Raw genomic sequence first — 22,977 nt, forward strand, 5'->3', positions numbered from 1 at the left:
AACGTTGAATATACAATGAAAATTGATTGGATTTGCAAATGGAATCGACGTTGAATTGTCAACATTCCTACAACATCAATTTAATCAGCAAATGCAAACAACCCAGAGAGAGAGAGAGAGAGAGAGAGAGAGAGAGAGAGAGAGAGAGAGAGAGAGAGAGAGAGAGAGAGAGAGAGAGAGAGAGAGAGAGATGACAGAGTTAATCTGGGGGGAGAAGAAAAGAGAACAACTAAAATACACTTTCTTGATGTTATCTATACAAAAACAGTAGAGGAAAAACACTGTACAGCTTTAGGATGAACCTAGAATGAAAACTCCAAACATCATTTTTTTGGCTGAAATTACTTTATTTTCATGTTTTAGAAGAAAAACCCTGCACATCTTGTGTAGAAAATAACACAAAATGGACTATTAACACATTTTGTGTGTAGAATTTCTTCACATGACTTCTGAGAGTGTATATTAAACCACCTGAAAAACAGATTTTAAAAATGCTATCAATCTTTTTAAAACTAGTTCCATGCAAGTTATGGTTAGAGAGCACTTGTATACACACCCACAGTTTTTCCAATATGTTTTATACAGGTCTCCAGTTGAATTACATTTTAAGTAAACAAATAAAAAAAAACGATGCATGCTGACATTTTTCAAATTTCAAATATTGTCAACGGTCACTGATAAAAAAATTTCATTGTAGTTACTATTTTGATAATACATTTGATTTTTGCACACATAATACAATTTTGTTATCCTGCACTGACATATTTTGCTAGTAAAATACGAGTTAAACTAGCCGTTAGTGACTAAATTAACAAACACAAACATTTTTCCTTTAGAGGAATGTGCTTAATTCTAATTATATACCTTCATCAATTTCTATAGTATATAGCAGTTAAACATTCAAGCAGCAAAGACCCTTTCAATCGCCTACACAATATATATATATATATATATATATATATATATATATATATATATATACTCTTACTTGTGAAACCCTTCCTCCATACAGCCGGCTTCAGTTAAAAAGGAGTCTCTGTGTTCAAGTTTAGAGGCTTTCCCGCTTTAATCGAATTGGGCGATTATTTGCTTTCCGACTCTATCTGATTCATCGGCTGGGGTCACACTACACGATTTTAAGGCCGATTTGAGCCCGATTTGGTCCTCACGACAAGCAGCTGGTGACGTCGCTGCCGATGCTCGATGCGTCGCTTCCCTGCGATCCGATCGTAAGCCTGTCGGAGCCGCTACGATTTTATTAAACGTTTCATATTTACGACTCGATCGGCGCCGATCGTGGAGGGTGACGTCATCAGCAGCCAATGAAAGCCGAGCTGACTGAAGAAGAGAGAAGAAACATGACAGGAGAATAAGATTTTCATACGTATTTATTAAACTACTTCAACTAGACTTGATTCAAGTCTTCAAAATCATGAAAGGCATCGACCACATCAGAACAGAGGAGCTTTTCCAGATCAGCAGGGACACACGCACCCGGGGACACAAATGGAAATTGGGCTTCAAGGCATTCAAGACAGAAGACAGGAGACACTTCTTCACACAGAGAGTCGTCACAATCTGAACAAACTCCCCAGTGATGTGGCTGAAGCTGAAAATTTGGGAACATTTAAAAATAGACTGGATAGGATCCTTGGATCACTCAGTTATTAATAGACACCAAACGATGGGTCGAATGGCCTCCTCTCACTTGTAAACTTATGTTCTTATGAACATTCCAGTCTTCTGAAATTTTAATGGGGAATTTCTCTCTCTCATGTCCTGGGGTCCTACGTGGTTTAACAAATCCAGGCTAAATTGGTTTATCCCGGATTAAGCTAACGCGCTAACTGATATCCTGGATTTTCGGTTCTTCCAACACTTATCTGGGATTTAATTAGCTCGTTAACTTAAATCAGACTTTGCTTATCGTGCACGCGCGCGCTTAAATGCGCGTTGCCGATTGGCTACGAAAGGGCGCTCAGTGGCGCCGAAACAATGATTTGACAGTGGCAAAAGAGCTGCCGCTATTTCAGCGCTGGTGAACAGCAGATAATGACGGCATATGAGGAGGCAAAGAAATCATATTGAATATAGAATGCTGCTGTGTCTGCAAAAGCCCAGGAAGAAGCAAACAATTGCAAAAAAGTTAAATGCTTATACGTTTATTGTTTTTTAATTGCATCGATGTTAATGAAACTAAAACGCCTAATTTAGACTAATTTATTACAGATTTATGCAGATATTACATAGAGCTCTGTGCTAGTCAACAGGATACCGTATAGAAATATATTTATCATTTAGCCGTCTATATTATGTCTATGCTGTTGGAACATATGAATTACAGTTCCTTAAATATGAGGAAGATGGAGAAGAAAAAATCCGGCTGTGTGTGAACTTGTCATGTCTACACTTTAACATCAAGGTTTCAAGCACATAGTGTTAAACTGGATCAGATTATTTCTATTCACAGGGTGATTTGGTGCAATAAAATTATTTAATTTGAGCGTTATAGATACGACTTGGCTGCGTCCCAGATAGCACACTTAATTGCACCCTACACCCTTCAACAAGTGTACACTTCGCGTGACGTTGTGCTGACGTCACAGAGGCTGCGTTCCAAATCGCACACTTCACAGATAGCACGGGACGTGGCATATGGTTGGCATGTTCGGACAGCAGTATGGTTGGGGGAGTGACGTATAGCCGACGTCGGATTATGTTTGTCATGGTGAAACAGCAGTATAGTTGGGGGGGTGACGTTTAGTCGACGTCGGATTATGGTTGTCATGGTTGGACAGCAGTTAGGTCTGGGAGTTGGATCCTATCCGACAAAATGCCGACAGATGCGCTATCCGTGCAACTTGTAAAACATTGACGTATACAACTTTAAAATATCACATGTATGAACAATAATCACAGTAAATGTATTTAATGACGTCAGAAATGTCCCAGCTTCATTATTTCAAAGAGCTCAAGCGTTCTCCTCCAGACCATACTAAAGCCAGGCGTCTCCTCAGATGATGTCAGACCGAAGAGCCGCTTAAGGTAAATTCACTTTCACTTTCAAGTTTCATGTTTTACTAACATATTTAAATTCACTGTTGTTTAAATGTACTTAGAAGTATAATATTTAATTTTCTGAATTACAGATTGTGACACTAACTGGTTGTTTTCAAAATATCATTTTAAAAATATCAATGATAGGCTTTTTATTTTCTGTATCGCAGAATGGTTTAAAGTGAATTTAAATGACATATAGCCAGTTGGTTAATTCATTATGTAGCGAATGCATTTACATTTGTAACTAATTTGTTCGAAGTGAAAAATTGGTGTTCACATGCTTTTCGCATTATATTTTTCTTCAGTGAGCCGGTGTCATAGGCCACAGAAGTGACTCCGGGAACTGTGATTCAAACCGAGCTAACACACAGCATTGTGGCAACATCAGCACATCTCCAACTTACTTCTGGTGAAAAAACAAAGAAAGAAAGAAAGAAATGTCAACACGATTATACAAAGTCTGACTCATTGCCATGTTACTTTTTTTTTTTTTTTTTTTTAGTAATGGTTGTTAAAAGCTTGCTTCCCAGAAAATACACACTTCCTGTTCAAAGAAAGTGAGTCAAAGGTGCAGATAGACGTTAGATGTCCGCTCGGCCAGCCCATAGCAACAACACCCAGCATAGTGTCAGGAAATAGCTGAAATTAAACGTTTTTCTTTATAAATGTGTTTGTGTGAAACCATAATGATGGCTTTTACATTTTCTTGAATTCTTCTTTTTTCCTTGTGAGTCTGGTGTGTTTTCTGACAGAGGGGACAGTTTGCGTGCCACACTGGTGGGTTGCTCAAAACAGGACTCACTGTATATATTATTTATTTATTTCGTAGCAGACGACCTTATCCATATATAACTTGCACTACGTGTCAAAGATTACAAGGGGAATTCCAAAACAGGTTTATGATGATAGAGTGGATTCTGATAAAGCAAAAAGCTGCAATAAAACCTCTCTATTAAAAAAGCTGATAAAGTGGCTGTCTGTGAACTATTCCATCAGTGTCTTCCACAATGCCGGCTTCTGAGCTTGTCCCGTTCCCATGGCAACGTTATAAATGAAAGCGCCGCTCAGGCCATTATGACTGTGTCTTCCTCTTATGATGCTGATTGCACAACGCTGCAGTGTAAATACGGACGTGAGAAAAAGTCAACTGTATAGGCTAAAAGGCGTAAGTTGTCTGTAACGCCGGCACACGGCCCAGTTCTCGTACGACGTCATTTTATTCATGATAAACACTGCCGTCGCTGCCAAGGTCAATGCTCTCGAAGCAGCTGGGCTGAGCTCTCCCAGCATGCACCGCAGTGGAGAGTGCCTCTCCGCACGTATACCTCCTCGTAGTGTTTGTGTGTGTGTGTGTGTGTGTGTGTGTGTGTCAGTCAGGATTATAACGCAATTGTCCCATTACCCGCAAAAATAGCTTTGTCATTTGCCACACGATTTTAAAAGTCTGGGCACATCAAGGTCAATCTCAATGTAAACCTTACAAAACTATCAATTAGATACAATTTATATGTCTGTAGGTTAGTATTTGTTGGCAAAGAGTCATGTAATCAAATAACTGCCATGTAACTATCATGTTTGAGCTAGAAATGAAAACTGCAGTATACAAGAAATTGATACAAATCTTAACCAAGAATGAAACAAGCTTGTCATCTGATCTTAGTTCATGTGTAGTAAATGCAGTGCAGGTGATAACAGTTTGCTGGTGATGAAGCAGACAGACACCCTGTAAAATAGCAAATGCATTCTACAGTAATCGAAAGTGAATCTCCAATGGACAATAAATAAAATAGGATTTTGGATGGATTGATGTGAGTTCTTCAGTAGGCTTAGTTTTTCCATTGCACATACTGCATTCTATAAACAAAGAGCACCCAGAAAATTATTTCAAATCACAAAATAAATAATTCTGTTCAGATATATTCCCAAATATTAAAAACAGGATAATAAATAACAAATAATGAGAGAGATGATGAGAGAGTTGAGTAAAGCAGATACATGCAAAAATAAATTACATATGAGAATATAAAAATAGACATAAAAACTCCCATTAGTCATTGCTTCCTGTAAACTTCTTCTTATTTCTGAGCATTATTATGTACTGGGCAGATGAAATTGAATGTGGACTAGTGGACTACATCCAGGTAGCAAGAATTGGTAAATACAAATATCAAAAAGGGAATGTGGATGTTAAAAAAATTGCCTGTGAAAAGGATTGAGGAGTTTATATTGTTTTGATATTGTCTTCATCTAGATAGTATGGGGAAGCGATAAAGGCTATTGATTATAATATTGCATAAAGAAAAAATGTGCTGAATTTAAATCAAGAGAATTACAATATAAAATTATCAAATACCTCCTTTAGAATAGTGTGTTTTGGTTCAGTAAATAAAACAGTTGCCTAGAGTTCAGAGTAAAACAAAACAACTAGTTTAATCCTTGGTTTCAAAGAATTGGATAACATAGACAGGGTTAAAAAATATCTAAATATTAAGATGATCATACATGGGATAAGTAGAACTGATTGGTATACCATTGGTTTTACATGGTTTTGAATTATTTCATACATTGTAATTGTATACAGTCTTGTTAAAGTAAATGGTGAATTCAGTGCAGGGGTATTGAACTATAACCTGTTAAATTGATGATTATAAGTATAAACTGTGCTATAAACTGATAACTGTATCAACTGTGGAACTCGTGATAACTGAGATGTCAGAGCATTTGGTTTTATTTCTTATTCCTGCACTATTAAATAACTGAAAAGCCTAAGATGGTGTACATTTAAATTGGTTATTGCTTTTGCTGTTAATGTAACTTACAGAATGGCAAAATAACCAAACAATTTCAAATATAACACTTTGAATAAAGCATCATGAGATAACTTTCTCCCAAATTGTCTGGGATTGTTTATGTATTGCATTAAAATTTAAATTTAAAACAGATTAGAGAGGACATTGGTGTTTAAACAAGATATTTTGACAATGTATGTATTTCGTGTATATGGTTGAGGTAGCTGCACTATATTTGGTCATTAGAAACTGAAATAAAATTGGATGGACAAACACAGCACCGAGGTACCAGATGTATGTTTAGTTTGCAAATGTCAGGTCATGCCAGACTGCCTGGTGTACAAATAGGGATAGTCTAATGGGCACAGTGTGTTCACAGCCAGGGGAGGTAACGTTCCAGTCAGTGAGTACTGTGCTGGGTGGCACGTGGGCCTATGCTGTAAATATCCGTTCTGTGCGTCTCTTGATCTGAAGTCTGGGGCTGTGCCCAAGCCCGGTGGAACTCTGCCTCCCTGTCTCTCTGCCCTGTTCACTGCCTCTGTGCCCAGTTTCTATGCTATGGCTGCCCCCTCTTGGTGGAAGAGGGGAACCCAGCTTGAAAATTGACTTGTGGTAATGCTGTGTGAGTTTGAAGTTTGTATGTTGGTTCTGACAAGTATGAGGTGGACAAATGTTGCAGAAACAAACTACCATGTTGGTAATGTTATCCAATTGTTGTCTGCACATTTCATAGATAGACTACATCATATTGTTCTGTGTTCAATTTACTTTACTTTGCCACAATATTATTTGGTTCACTTGGGAAAGGATCTGGCAATGCTGATTGGTTAATGCAGTCACCGTGATCACGGCAATGTTGTGTGTCCACTCAGCTTCAAAAACAGGGTATAGTTCAGAACGATTCTAATGCTGAATTCGTTCACAGTTTTTTTAGGTTTGCATAACAGACTCACTTACATCATTCAAGTTCTGAGAGAGTGTAGTTATTTCAAGAGAGAGTATAACTTGCTTCACTGTAGCCTTCCAGGCAAGTGATTTATGCAGATCTGTATTAGCTTATCATCATAGAGCACTGAGTTCTGACTGATATTTTCACAATGACTGATTGTGACTGATCTTTACATCAGTGCAGTGTCTGTACAGGCTGTTGTCTCTGTGCGTGAAGCTATGAATTGGGAAATGCCATTTTGGATGCTGTGCTAAAGTGTGCTCAGGCCTGCTGGCTTGCTGGAAATGCTGCTATTATTAGTTTTGTAAACAGTCAATGGTAACACACCCCGCCACCCCATCCCTCCACCCCCTGGCTTCTAATGTCTCTTTCATGTGAGGAGAGCGGAGGTCACAGGAGTCTCATGGTTTCCTCCTATGTTCTCCTTAACTCCCTCCCTGCTGACACACTCCCCTCCACAGGCCTCTGTGGCTCCCAGACTGGCTGCTCTGGCTCTTGCTTGACTGCAAAGAAACTGCAGATCCACAGTATATATCTGCTCTATTCTGACTGCAGCTGTGGATACTACACCTTAACCCGTTGGATAGCATGAGTGCTATTCCATTTTATTAGGGCTGCTGTGCTGTATTTCCCATTGCATAGATATAAATGCATATATTATTATTCCTATCCACGATATTTTAAAGTGGCAATGGAGAAGATACAATAAAAGAGAACAGAGAGGTGGACTAAAGAAGCTTTAGAATGGATCCCAAGAGATAAGAAAATGACCAAGAAGAAGACCATGAAGAAGATGCGAAGATCAGAGGATGTGACCTGGAAGAAAGATTGAAAAACATTGAACATATTTGCAGTGGATTGACAAAGGCTAATGCTGGTGCTGTTGAAACTCCATGTATTTACATTTGCATACATATAATATATAGAACTTTGCCTTTTTTCTGACAGTGGATTCCTTGTATATATATATATATAATTTTTCAAAGCTGTAACCATTGTAAATCTACTTGGATAATGCCCTCAGCCCATTTACTCAGAAATACTCACAAGAAGAAGAAGCTTATGGAAAACTACAATATAATTATGGATAAAATGAAAATAGATGGAAAAACAGCTGCTGTCATTCAGGTCAACATATACTCATCAGATAAGAGATACTAGTACTAGTACTATCTGACAGTCATAAAGTAAAGACTAATTAGGACAATCCTAAACATGTGAAAAGCTGACTTATTTTTCACACAGTTATTTAAAAACATGAATGGGGAACTGTATCATCACTACAGGAAGCAGAGTATACCTAAAAGTGGTCCAGAACTGGACAGAGTGCTAACATTTCTCCAGTCTGTATAAGGTAAAAATAAACTCACACCATTACCTTTTACAAACAGAATATTTCTGGATTAATATAATTTATAAGTCTGTGTTTGAGGTGCTTGCAAGTGATTGTCGTTATTTTGCTGTCTGTGATGCCCTCTGTCTGAGAAAATGCAGAATTACACCCTATGGTTGTACATTTGAGTCCAAAGACAGAAAAGCAATCAGGGTAACACACAAGGGAATAATACATGCCACTATTTAGTCGTGAGACTCCTAGTAAAAATATAATGTTATGTTATTTTCTAAACCTCCTAAATCCACTGATTTTAATATGTGCACCCTATATGGACCCATAAATGAGCGTGTCCCTGTATACAAATGTCTAGGTATCTGGATTGATGACAGTCATCTTAAACACATTTTAAAATAAGACTGGTGTTTCTCTGTAGAAACCAGTAATGTTTTACACTAGAAAGTTTAAAGAAAATTGTTCAAGCAACATATGACTGTGCTTGATTATGGTTACATAATATATATATAAATACTGCAGCCTTAACTTTGAAAACTCTTGATACCATCTACCATAGTGCTCACAGGTTCATCACTGTTGACCCCTTCCATACACATCACTGTAAATTGTATTCAAAAGTTGGCTGGTCATCCCTTAGCAATTCCATCCATCCATTTTCAAAACCGCTTATCCATGTGGGTCACGGGGGACACCGGAGCCGATCCCGGCAAGCGTAAGGTGCCAGGCAGGAATACACCCAGGATGGGATGCCAGTCCATCGCTGGCACACACACACACAGGACAATTTAGTGTGGCTAATTAACCTAACCAGCATGTCTTTGGATGGTGGGAGGAAACCGGAGTACCCGGAGGAAACCGACTCAGACACGGGGAGAACATGAAAACTCCCCTTTAGCAATTTTTATTTATTTATTTATTTATTTATTTATTTATTTATTGGCAGACGCCCTTGTCCAGGGCAACTTACAAAATGTAAGAGTAATACAAAGAAAGAAGAAATTAGAAGAAAGCTCCATAGTTTATTGTTCATTCACAATGCCATTTTGCAGAAATGACTTCCTTATGTCTCATCACTCTTAACTGTCAGACACACTGAGTATAACACTCATGCACAGGATTGCCTTAATTTAGAAATAACATTTTCTTAGATTTTAAGCAAGAATGCCTTCTTTAAGCTCCTCCGGTTTTGAATAATATAAAAAAAAATCAATTTTAGTTATCCAGCTTACTATATGCATGACTATATGTTTTTATGTTTTATGTACATGTGTCTATTATGTGTTGTGTTTCCTTTAACTAACCTACATTTTATTTATTTCCTGACTTTGTAGCAGAGCCTGTCTGCAAATCAGGTTTCGGTATCAGTTGGACTTCCCTGCATAAATGAAAGTTTTGATTGATTGATTAATTGATTGAAACATTATGACTATATTGACTTATATGGTATATTGTAGCACTGGCTTTAAAACATTCCCTTCAATGACAGCTAGGTTCATTTAAATTAACATGGGGTAAGTATGATTAAGTCTGATTAGAAAATGTTGTGAATATTGCATAGATATACAGAAGGGTATTTGACACGGGAAAAAAATACATTTTTTTGACTGAAATTGTGCTTTGTGGACATTTTGTTGTTAAAATGTATTTCACCAGGGGGCAGCATAGCACATTCAACACACAAAGAATGCGTGAAGAGGAGTGCATGAGGTTTTTGGCCAGTGGTATATACTCCTGGAGAAAATACTTATTTTATCAAAACAAGAAACAGACAAAGCCAGATTACAAAGTAACAGCACATTTCTGATACATTTCTATGGAAACCCCTCTGGGCCAGGTGGCTCCAGAAGCGCGAAATCAAAAGCTAGAGCTCCGGCGCGCCGGTCTCGCATCCGGAGCGCAAACAGATTCGAACCCCTTGGTGTCTGCTGAGAAGGGCTCATTATTGGAGTCTCCAGAGTTAGAAATATAAAGATTGTGTCACTAGAAGTAAAATGCCTCCCGGGAGCCACGTTCTCGGTATGACACGTTGAATCACACGTTCACAACGTGTCGAGATCTTCCTTCCTTCCTCCGCCTTTTGGTGTGTGTCTGATCCTGGACAGAAACATTTTTTTTTATTGTACAAAAAAATTGTTAGTATGAAGTTTTGTATATATTTTTCCAGGTGTTCTATTCATATTCATGTTTTGTAGAAAGTCTTTAAAAAAAAAAGTTATCTGAACAGGGCATGCTCTGTGTGAAACAAATCTGTTATTTGAATGCTATGGGCATGTTCAGTTTGTGTCCATACCTTTATCATTTAAGGACCATATTATGAGGATTAATTTGATTTGATGTATGGCTGATGTTTGTGTCATTCACCATTGTGGAGATGTATGCACAAATGTAGAAAGGGAAAGTATACTGTATACAAAATGTTATGTCTACATCCTGACAGGTAGATGTCCAGCTTTCGCCCAAGTTCTCCACACGCCCACCTGATTATTGAATTATTATCCACACTTGCTTCCCTGTCTGCTTCTCTTTCTCCCTGTGTATTTATACCACTTTGTTCTCGCAAAGTCTTGTTAACTCTACAGTGGCAATTCAGAGCATTCTTTCTCTATGTATTGATCCCAAGTGTTTTGATCCACGCTTCTCTATTTGTTCTTTGATTAATGGATTTATCCCTATAGCCTGTTCGCCTGATCCCTTTACATCTTGAATGTCTTAACTACGAGTTTGCCGGTCCTAGACCACCCGATTGTCTCGACCCCCCCTTGTGTTCTGCACCTGGATCCACGTTCTCTAAAGAACCCTTGGTGTTACAGAAGACTTTGCCTTATTACCATGGATCCAGTAGAGCTCTCCCAATTACAAATGGCACTGACGAATCAAGGAGCCGTGCTTGGTACTCAAGAGAAGATGCTGAAACAGGTAGCCGAGACTCTAGACAATCTCGTAAAGTCTCTCCAATCTCGCCCCCCCGGATGCTGTTGCTGCTTGTTGCTACTGGTATGCCAGTTCGGCTCACTGTGCCAGAAAAATATGAAGAGGTTCCATCCCAATGTGAGGGGTTCTTACTCCAGTGTTATATACTTCCAGCTATATACTTCACCCACCAACCAAACACTTTCCCTAGTGATGCAGAAAAAATTGCATTTATAATCATCCTTCTGTCTGGAAAAGCACTCCAGTGGGCTTCGGTTATATGGGAGCAGCAAGGAGAAATCACTTGCTCCCTCTCTGCCTTTTTAGCACATTTTAAGGATGTGTTTCATCATCCCGCAGAAAGAAGTGAGGCTGTTGATCAGTTACTCTCTGTCCATCAAGGATCCTTGTCCGCGACAGATTACTCCCTTACATTCCAGACCTTGTCGGTGAGCAGTGGATAGAATGAGAGAGCTCTCATTACGGGTCTTCACCCGGACCTACAGTCTGAGCTGGAATGCCGGGATGACTCTCTAGGACTGGAACAGCTTATCCAGATGGTGGTACATTTGGATAACCTTCTGAAGACCCATAAGAGAAGCCTTGGACCACTGGCACCAACAGACCAGAATCTCCCAGATGCCCAACTCCGTCTGCGACATAGAACGCATGCAACTTGGTTGGACCCGTATTCCAGCAGAGGAGAGGCAGAGAAGAGTACACCACCGCCTCTGTCTTTATTGTGGTCTAGTGGGACATTTTTGTGGAACATGCCTTGTCTGTCCTGGTAGCGCTAAAGATCCTACTATGAGGAGAGTGTCCTTTCTTGATTCATTCTCAATGTGTAATTCATGGCAAAATCAAATGGAATTCTAAATATGTCTTTGTGCCTGCTCTGCTAGACTCGGGATCCTCAGGGAACTTCATGCACCACTCCACAGTAGACTGGCTTGGACTCCCCCTCTTTCCATGTATTCCTCCACTCCAGGTTAAAGCAGTGAACAATCGACCTATTGGCACTCGTGCTGTATTACAGAGGACCATCCCCATCACTCTACAGATAGGTCTTCTTCATACAGAAGCAATTTATTTCCTAGTCATCTACCGCATCTACCCCCTTTCACTCCCACAGTCACCGGCCATGGACGAGTATATTACAAAAGCCTTAAATCTCTGCATAATTTGACCCTGTACTTCCCCTGCTGCAGCAAGTTTCTTTTTTGTGTCAAAGAAGGATGGAGGACTTCGTCCTTGTACTGACTATCAAGGGCTCAATGACATCACCATTAAATATCACTAGCCACTACCTTTGGTGCAGACTGTGCTGGAACAAGTCCGAGGAACCCGCTTCTTTACGAAGCTCGACTTACGCAGTGCATACAATTTGTACAGGATTAAACAATGCGATGAAAGGAAGACAGCATTTCACACTAGCAGTGGCCACTACGAATATCTCATGATCCCGTTCGGCTTAGTCAGTGCACTTTCAGTCTTCCAAGCCTTCGTTAATGAAGTGCTGAGGGGTTTTCTCAATTTGTGTGCTATTGTATATATCAATGATATTCTGATCTATTCCTCAACTGTCACAGAACATGTTTCCCACGTCCGACAGATCTTTCAATGTCTCTTATGAAACAGCCTTCATGTCAAGGCAGAAAAATTATAATTTAATCGACAACGCATTGGGTTTCTCTGATATATCATTGACTCCAATGCAGTCTAAATGGATCAGGATAAAGTACATACAGTAACTGACTAGCCTCACCTGTGCACAATTAAAGAACTGCAGCACTTCCTGGGGTTTGCCAATTTCTACAGAAGATTTATTCGTAACTTAAGCACCATCGCTTCACCCCTCACCTCCCTGCTTAAAGGATCGGCTCGCACTCTGTGCTGTCTGAGACTGCAAATGACGCTTTCCACCGTTTGAAGACCCTGTTCACCACATCTCCCGTATTAATGCACCGTGATCCTTCCCTGCCTTTTGTGGTTGAAGTAGATGCCTCGGAATCCAGAGTTGGTGCTGTACTTGAAAAAGTCGGCATGGCCAACCCCTTAAACTCTACCTGTGTGCCTTTTCTAAAAAGCTCTCCTACGGGAAAAAAATATGATATCGGAAGACTAGGATGAAACTATGATAGAGAGCTTCTGACCATCAAGTTGGCATTTGAAGAGTGGCGACACGGGTTACAGGGTGCCAAACTTCAATTTTTAGTCAACCAAGAGACTTAATCCACATCAAACTCACTGGTCTCTGTTCTTCATCCATTTCAATTTCTCTATCCAAGAATGCCAAAGTAGACACTCTCTCCTATCTATTTGACAGAGATTCTGCTCCGCTTCCTGCTCAATCCATTCTCCCTTCTACTTGCATCCTGGCTCTCATACAATGGGACAACATGGATCAAATAACACAAGCTCTCATCACCGATCCAGCTCCACCCAACTGTCCCACTGACCGCACCTTTGTTCCAACTCTTATCTGTCTGCACACTTCAGAATCTCTCCCTCCCTTCTAAAACCCATGAATACAGATTCTACTCACCTCAGCTGTACTGATACCAACTCTGTCGAACCTCCTCAGTAGTATTTTTCTTTATATACTGTAAAACTTCCAATACTTGCTGGGTCTCAAATAGCAGCCAGTTTCCAATAGTCGCCGGGTTGAATTGCATAATCATTTAAACAAAAGCCGGTCTCTAATAAACTTTCTTGTTTTCAGTAAATATATATGTCATGAGAGGTGCTTGCTGAGCTCATTTAATTTCTTCATTTGTTTTCACTTCATTGATTTATTTATTATTGTGTGTGTTTCTTTATTATTCACTTGTTTATATAACTTATTGTTGCTTTTTGTTTAATTAACAGTGATGACATCCATGCCTAAAATAGACACATCCTCTTGTCCCCTGTCTTTAGAGACAACCACACCTACCCTGGGAAGCTTAACATTCTCAATCTGTACCTCCATCAATGCATAAACATAAAGTCAGCTAGCTCATATCCCTCTTTGAACCCATACCCTACTCAGGAAACACCCTATGATAAAAGCTCTCACTGATAAGGGTCACCTGAGATCCTGTGTCAAGCACACCTTTTTATCAAATAATGGTTCTGTATGAGGCCCAACAAATGTTGGTCAAAAAGAGGCGGGTCCAAGGAGGGGCATTCAGTCACAATATGACTGGTCCCCCTAGTTTAAAGCCTGAGTCTGGTGCCCCCAAGTCCCACATTGCTGGGCGATATATTTCCACATTTAAAATCACCATCACTATCCCACTGAAAAGTAGGAGGCCTATATTGTGCTGCTGGCCTATCAACATTATGCTGCCCAGTCATTACCTCTGGGGCAGCACTTCCCTCTCCTCTTGGTTCCCTCACTGGTGGGGGTCTTTGGTAGAGAGGTTGTGATGGAGCTACCAGATCTCCAAGGCCCCCCCTCAGCTTGGGCAAGTGTCTTGCCCAGGTCTCACATCTCACTCCTTACCTCATGGAGGATCTCATCCCTAAAAGCAGTCTACAAATCAGTGGTCACCTCAGAAGGCCTCCTCCAACCCAGATAAGAATGTGGATGACTGGCACCAGTTACATTGCTGGTCGTATTCATAGTGCCAGATTACTGAAAGTGATGGTTGGCCTCTGTCAGACCTGGTGTTGCGGTTTCTACTGGAACTGGTCCCTAAGCGTGCCATTGCTCTCATTAAAGCCACCAGGGTCACGCTTGTGCAGCCACTGTAAGAGCTCTCACAACCGTAGCACAAATGCCTGAACAGCTTCTCCAGGTCAATGGAAACATTTTCACCAAACAAGTCCTTCAGGTTCTGAAAAAGAAGATTAGGTGTAGCTCTATCTGATGACTCCAATATCAAAATCTCTCATCATGCTTCCCCATCAAAGACTGTCAACATAAAATCACACTGTTCAACTGACCAGGTCTGAGCCCTAAGCATTACCTGCATTGATGCCTTCCAAACTTTGCACCTGAGCCAGTCATCCGAACATGTAGCACCCAAGGTGCTCCTGCTCCAAAAAATGGTGTAGACATCCCCGTAAACCTTTCTGATGGCCTGCCTGCCTCAAGCATACTGTCTGCTCTATAAGGTCACAATATCCTGCTGCCAGAAAAGGACATGTCACTGGTGGGTCTGTTGTAGACTGACTATGCCACCTAGTGGGCAGGCATCAGGACCTAAAGACAATTTCAGCCAATGAGTCAAAGAGTGACAGCAGCAAGGCAAATAATAAAGTGCTCAGTTAAAAATGGATGCAGGAGAGTTGCAGCAGACCCTGGATGGAGATTGACACATAGGAGCTTTAGGGAAGTGGGTAGACATGAGATGGTACAAAGCAACACAGGTTATAATAAAACATATGATATGTAAATATTGTTCAAACATCTAACCTTTCCAGGATTCCTCTGTGTGTTCAAAATGAAATTGCTTAGGGAGTATCCTTGTTTGCTAAGCAAATACTGTGTTTTACTTCTCAGCGAAATGTGTATGTCACAGGTGACACAGTAATACTTGTACAGATCCAGATGCTGCTAATGGCAGACACAAAATGGAACAAACTCAAACATGACCAGACACCTGGTATTTATAGTATACTGGATAAAAACACCCTACAAAAAGTTTCCATTGTAAAATTGCAAAGGACATTTGATAGTTTTCCTATTGTTTTCCATTTGTTTAACCACACGTTAACTTTTATTTGTTGTGGATTTACTTGGTTTGTATCATAGTTTACTATACCTCTCTATGCTTGACTTGATTTCATTTTGCTTTCCATCACTTTAATGTAGTACTCTTATATGGGTATTCCATTGTGTGTGTGTGTGTATGGGGTGGTGGGGGGGTAATATATCAGTGCCCTGTATGAAGTATGTTTTTCTGTCACTGTTATTTTAAAAATATCAGTAGGATTGGTAGGGAAATCTATTTGATATACACAGTATATTGTTTGCTGAGGATTTACAGAAAGAGAGATCCCCTGCCAATACTTGACTTCACTAGACTCATAAACTGCATATAGAGTGGAGGCCATTCGACCATTTGTTCCAAGGATCCTATCCAGTCTATTTTTAAATGTTCCCAAATTTCCAGCTTCAACCACATCACTGTGGAGTTTGTTCCAGATTGTGACGACTCTCTGTGTGAAGAAGTGTCTCCTGTTTTCCATCTTGAATGCCTTGAAGCCCAATTTCCATTTGTGTCCCCAGGTCTGTGAGTCCCTACTGATCTGGAAAAGCTCCTCTGTTCTGATGTGGTCGATGCCTTTCATGATTTTGAAGACTTGAATCAAGTCCCCACGTAGTCTCCTCTGTTCCAGGGTGAAAAGGTTCAGTTCCCTCAGTCTCTCTGAGTAGGACATTCCCTGGAATAAGTCTGGTTGCTCTCCTTTGAACTGCCTCTAGAGCAGCGATATCTTTCTTGAAGTGTGGAGCCCAGAACTATACACATTATTCCAGATGAGATCTAACTAGTGCATTGTACAGTCTTAACATTACTTCCATTGTTTTAAATTCTAGTACCGATCCCTGTGGAACTCCACTAACAACCTCACTCCAGTTAGAAGCAACTCCTCTAATCGACACCCTCTGTTTCCTATACATCAACCAGTTCATAATCCATCTACTTACATTACCCTGAATACCTACAGCTTCCAATTTGAGGATCAGTCTTTGGTGTGGAACCTTATCAAAAGCTTTTTGAAAATCTAAGTATATCATATCATATGCTTTCATGTGATCTACAGCTGCAGTTGCATGTTCAAAAAATTCTAATAAATTAGTAAGACATGATCTGCCTCATCTAAACCCATGTTGACTATCTCCAAGAATATGGCTTTCATTAAGATGCACCTCTATATTCTGTCTAATAATTTTTTCCAACATTTTACAAGTAATGCAGGTGTGACTGATTGGTCTGTAATTTCCTGGCTCAGTTTTGTCCCCTTTCTTGTGGATAGGTATGACATTTGCCATCTTCCAGTCAGTTCGGTCCAGTGAAGCACTATACAACATTTTCTTTCTCTTGATATTTTTTTGCATACTTCTATTAAACCATTTTGGCCAATGTTTTTTGTAGTAGTATATTCTTAAAATATAACCATCCATTTTTCACTGAATCTGTATCCAGTGTGCTCCAATCTAACTCTTCTAAGTGCCGCCTCATACCTTCAAGGTTTGCTTTTCTAAAATTGTAGATCATTATTTTAGATTTGGTCTTTGTTCTTTGAAAGTATGCCTCAAAACTAACCATATTGTGATCACAGTTTGCAATTGGTTCTCTAACTAGTGTCCCCCTGACTCTATCTTGGTCACTTGCAAAGATCAAATCAATGCATCCACACTCTCTGGTTAGTTCCCTGACATTGCGTTAGAAAGCAGTCATTTACCATCTCAACCATTTCTATTTCTGCTTCTGTAGTCCCAACTGGGCTTTCCCTGTCTATGTTTGGGAAATTGAAATCCCCCATTATAACAGTCACATCCTTGCTACATGCAGTCCTGATTACACTGTACAATGCAACATCTTTCTGAATATCTGAATTGGGTGGTCTGTAACACACTCCTACCACTAATCCTCCAGATCTTTTGTTCAAACGTTTAACCCACAAAGATTCTGTTTCGTTACTAGGATCTAATTTGAGTTGTTCTGCCTCAATGTCATTTCTGACATATAATGCTACCCCACCACCTCTTCGATTATGCCTGTCTCTCCTAAACTGTGTGTATCCTTTCAACTTGTATTCATCTCCATCATTTTCTGTAAGCCATGTTTCTGTCACTCCTACAACATCATAGTCACCCACCAGCAGTGTGGCTTCTAGGTCTAAAATCTTGTTCCTTATACTCCTGGAATTGAGGTACAAACATTTCAGAGCTTTCCTATTAGCAGTTTCCCTTTGTTTTCTTTCCTTAGTGGAACATCTCCCATTGTCAGAGCTCCCTGCCCCCCTGGTCCCTAATTGCTCTGCACATACGCTCTCCCAATGCATTATCCCCCCTTCTGTTTAGATGTAGACTGTCCAGTTTGTACAGGTCCCATCAATCCCAGAAGAAAGACCAATGCTCCATAAATCTAAAACCTTCTGAGTCTCAAGATCACAGACTTTGTGCTCTAGGATTTCAACATGCTGACAACGTTCATTAATTAAATCTTCTTGGATGAGTTCATCCAGGAAGGCAATCATATTGCAAACATGACACTAGCGGCTACATGCTTCAAAATTTTGCAAGTTATTTTTTTTATTTTTTTGGGGGGCTCTTGGTTACTGTCCCCTAATCAACTGCTTGACTTTTTTTGTCACCAAGAAACAGTGCAGCTCTTTCTCAACAGCAGCTTTATGTACCCTTTTGTCTACTGCCCCTAATTAACACCTAACTGGCTCTAGCTGGATCCACCTGGCACAACTCACTTAACTGAAATCCTGCTAGTCCTAGATTAAATTACCTTTTCTTCAACCTATTTACTTTCACCAACTCAGCAGCTGTACTGAATTGACTTAAATTAAGGCAAACTACAGAGAAGATTAACTTCAATTAAGGCAGTTAAAACAAAATCAGGAATGCTAAGACTGTCTGAAACTAGGAAAACAACAAGATGGCTGCCTCTCACCTGTAGTGTCCTGTGTTTCTCCCAAAAAAAGGAAAGTTTTAGCTCCCCTTCGTGAGCTGCCCAGCCTTTTACAGTGCACAGGGCAAGCCCTTCCAGCCTTCATAAGCTGCCCAGCCTTTTACAGTGCATAAGGCCAAAAAACGGTGTCAGTCATGAGCATAGACTTGCTTGTTATTTAGTTTGCTAGATTGCTACCTGTCATGCATTTTTTTTTAAATGTAAGGTTTTAGCTGCCCTTCACGAGATGCCCTGCCTTTTACAGTGCATAGGGCAGGCTCTTCCATGCTGCGCTCTCCCCAGTAATATTACTATTACTCTCATTGAGTCCAATTGAACAATTGAACATTAAACTGTATGATAGGAAAGTGTTTGTTTGGATTGCCTAGTATCTTATTTGCTGAGTTTCAGATTGAGCCCTATAACCCAGAGAGCACTGACTCTAAACTGGGTCCTGTAGTTCAGGCAACACTGTTTCCAAACTGGATTATATCATAGCCAACTATGATCGATTCCCGCAGACCTGGTACCACGAGGGGGCTAAAGGGGCCAATGCCCCCCTCAGTCGGAATATTGTGTCCCTCAGTTTTGTATCCCTATTATGTCCTACAGTTTGCCCCCTCAGTCATGCCCACCTGATGTGTTTTGCCGGATTTGTCACATTAAAAAATTGCATTTTTTTAATGTGAAAAATCTCATGCATTGACTTTTTGAAAACATTGTGCAGCATGTTGTTGATGCTATGCAAAAACATTGTGTGTAACTGTACTATACATCCTGTCCCCTGCCCCCTTAATCATTTCTGATGCCCCCTTGCCAAGTTAATCCTGCCGCCTGGTCTGGACTAGGGTGTGGACTATAGTACAGCCAACACCGGTATTTCTAAACAACAAAGGATTACATGGAACAAATTATGCTATGAATCATAAATGGTTGGATGCAAAGGCTGTTTATGGTTGCCTTATGCAACAGCTAGGGATCTTACAGTATAGCACCTGCATTGTAGCACTTCCTCTGTCTCTCTCTCTCTCTCTCTCTCTCTCTCTCTGTGCATCTACTGCTGAGCTGTAATCCACACAGTAGGCCATTCCCAATGCAGTTTACTTTCTGATGCAATATTGTCATACCTTACATCATATGAGCTACATTTATGTCACATGTATCTGTATTTATCAAAGTGGGACAATACCACCATTCTGACCACTATCTAAGTGTGAATCTTCATACATGTGATGCAAGAAATTTGAACTTTTTGTGTAATCACACTCAGAGCATTGTTAGCTAATTTGTCAAGACTGGGGTGGGGTTACTAAGATTAATACTACAATGTTTAATAGTAAAAGAGTTTCTGTATTTTTTCTACTATACTTTTCAACGGTGTTGTACAGTGAGTGTTCATCAGCATAGTATCTGCTGCTGTATCCCATGCTTTTGTTAGATTAATCTGCTTACTGCTACACAATGTTTCTTGGTTTTAGGTTTATAATGGTATTTTATAATAGATGCAAGTGTACACAAGAGTATGTATAATAGTGTGTGTATAATATAGATATAGTCAGACCAAAATGAGAAAGGAGAAATGTGGAAAAAGTATATTTTTTCCGGCTTTACCGTTATTAACCCAGTAGATGTGGCATTTTGTGTTTTGTGCCCCAGACAATAATAATGAAACAAAACAACAGCAGTGAGATATAGCATTAGTGACAATTGAAGTGAAATATTACAGAACAATAGCCTGTACAAGCATGTAGTATGTATAACATGAATGGTTTTAAAATGCAGAAATATATGAAGATGTAGTGTAGCTGATGCAATTCTCTTTAGGTTTACAGCACCCACGCTCCTCCCTTAGAGTCAGCGTGGCAGCAAAAGGGCTAAACAGGAACTGAGAGTCACTGTCATTTAACTGGTTTTGAATGGGGCACAGTACTTGCATCCGCATGGGAGAGAACTTCTTCTTTTCTCTTATTTGTGTAATTTGTGCCTTGCTTTCAAACCCTCTGGAAAGCCAATAGAGAAGCTCACCACTATGACTCTGTGCTTTTTCAAGGAGGGAAGAGACAAAGCACACATCCTTCTGTTATGCTCACTGTCAAAAATGGTGCCATTTTGTGGTGTTGCCAACCCAGAATCAATCAATCAGTCAATTTAAAATAATGTCTATAGAACTTCCTATACATAGAGACGTGGCTCAGATATTTAATTCTAGGAAACTTGCAGGATGTTTGATTGCAGTGTTACAGAAACATATTAACTATTACCACAAAGTGTCAATAAAATAATTCCCTTTTTAACTGTAATACAATTTTCTCCGATTGTTGCACAGTAACATTGTCGTCTGTACATTTAATTGGTCCATATGTGTAATTGAAATAAATATCAACACTATTAGATTATTTTACATTAATATGTACACTACATTTAGTTATATCTTGAGAATATATTTTCCCTAATGGAGTAACAGTATATGGAAGCAATTTCATAGTTATTTTACAGTTTTTTGACAACGTGACAAATGTTTGTTCCCCTGGAATATACAAATAATAGTCTTCACTTTATCACAATGCTGCCACAAATGTTATTTGGTTACCCGAGGAGTGTCTCAGGGTGCTTTGCATAATGTAGTGAACAAAAAAAAGAGAAGCTTAAAACAAAATCCAAATTCTGAATAGAACCGAGTTAATTGTTTTTGATAAAAAAAAGAAAAAACTTTATTCAGTGGTGGTACCAGAAATGTGTTTATACAATATTTTTTGGTGCCTTTTACTCCTGAACCATAAAGGAACAACAACATTATGTAGTTGTTTCCTTCACAGTCTGATTTTGGAGAAGAGAAAAGGGCATCAAAATGATGCTGGGATTTGGGTGCCAAGATAGCAACTTTATCTCCACCCCTCACCCACCCAACTATTCATTCATGAGGTGTCCCAGTCAAACAAAGCTGATTGCCCTACTTTCTGGACTAATCCCTGCTAAACCTTGTTGGCTACATAATGGTCAGATTACGAATATAGCTGCTTCCTTTAAGCACATTCCAAATACACGGAGAGAGAAAGATGTTGGGAAAGAATGAAAATCACATCTTCAGCACAGTATCTCCCCTATTCGGCCTCTAGATAAAGTCCATCACAAAATTCTGTATACTGGTATACATTTATTTTTTCTATGACTTTTTTTCTGTACCATTTTCTGTTCTGTAAAATTGTACCTTTTGTCTTCACCATATTCAGTCTCATACCATTTACTATGGTGACTGAATCTGAAACAGCAATTCTTTGACAATAGGATTGTACTGTTTCAGGGGGCCCTGGAGGGAGAGAAGTGGGAGGTGAGATACCGTGGGAAATAAAAATGAGAGAACAGGAGAACACTTTGGGTGCAGTGCAGTATAATTCCATTTGGCAGAGGTAGACATCTGGGTTATTTTTAGGAGAATAACTGTAATGAAGAAAGATACAAGTGATTCAGCCTTCATAACGTGATGGGTTTATTTCATGATTCATAGATTTTTTTTTTAATCCAGTTACAGAATACATTTTAAACAAGTGTCTGTGTATGTCCCTAGCATATTTTTTGTTGTTGTTTGTTTGTGTTTGTGTCACAGGAGGTGACAGGACTTGAATTAGGTTTTTTGTTGTTTTGTTGATTATTTGGATGTGTATTTTGGAGGGTTGACTGTGCAGAACTGCATTGGTTACTTTATTGTTTTTTCACATTTTTGTGTGTATTTAATTATTGATTTCTTTAAATTATTCACTTTGTACCTGGTTTTGATTTGGGAGGCGCCCACTCTGCGCAAGAGCCCCGGATTGAAAAGGAGGGTCTGAGAGAGAGTCCAGGAGAGATCGGGGCATGTGGAAGTAACTGGTGTGTGTATGGTGGCCTGCCATAAGGCAAGGGAGTAATTGGCGGCTGCTGTGCCCTCCCGTGCACTATGGATTAACAAGAGCCGAGAGCTGAGAGCCGAGAGCTGAGACCCAGATTGAGAGCTAATATGACACTGTCATATATATTCGTCGGCGGTGCTCCAAGGAAGAGATATTGGAACTGAAATATAGTGCTATGGTATAGTTTGGGCCTCCACTATGTGTTGTAGCTGGATGGCACGGCCATGGTCACCTGGAGAGTTATATTGGAACATTTTGTAGTTATCGGGATGTCAGAAGAAAAAGGCTTTGTTCTTTTGATGAGAAGGACTAAATGGGGTTGGCAGTGCCTGGATCTTGATACACTTGCGGAATAAGATGGACATTTTATTGTATGGACATTGGATACTAAAGAAATCCTTGGAGGGGGTGGCTT

At 39.7% G+C, this 22,977-nt stretch overlaps 1 long non-coding RNA gene across 1 annotated transcript; it reads left to right on the plus strand.

Annotated features, from left to right (window-relative positions):
- Positions 1-2,648: 2,648 nt before the first annotated feature.
- On the plus strand, positions 2,649-5,946 carry LOC136749646 (uncharacterized). Its single transcript, XR_010816773.1, has 2 exons — positions 2,649-3,045; positions 3,366-5,946. It is a non-coding gene; the product is annotated as an uncharacterized LOC136749646 (long non-coding RNA).
- The last annotated feature ends 17,031 nt before the right edge of the window (positions 5,947-22,977 follow it).

Source organism: Amia ocellicauda, chromosome 5, assembly GCF_036373705.1.
Source record: "Amia ocellicauda isolate fAmiCal2 chromosome 5, fAmiCal2.hap1, whole genome shotgun sequence".
NCBI lineage: Eukaryota > Metazoa > Chordata > Actinopteri > Amiiformes > Amiidae > Amia > Amia ocellicauda.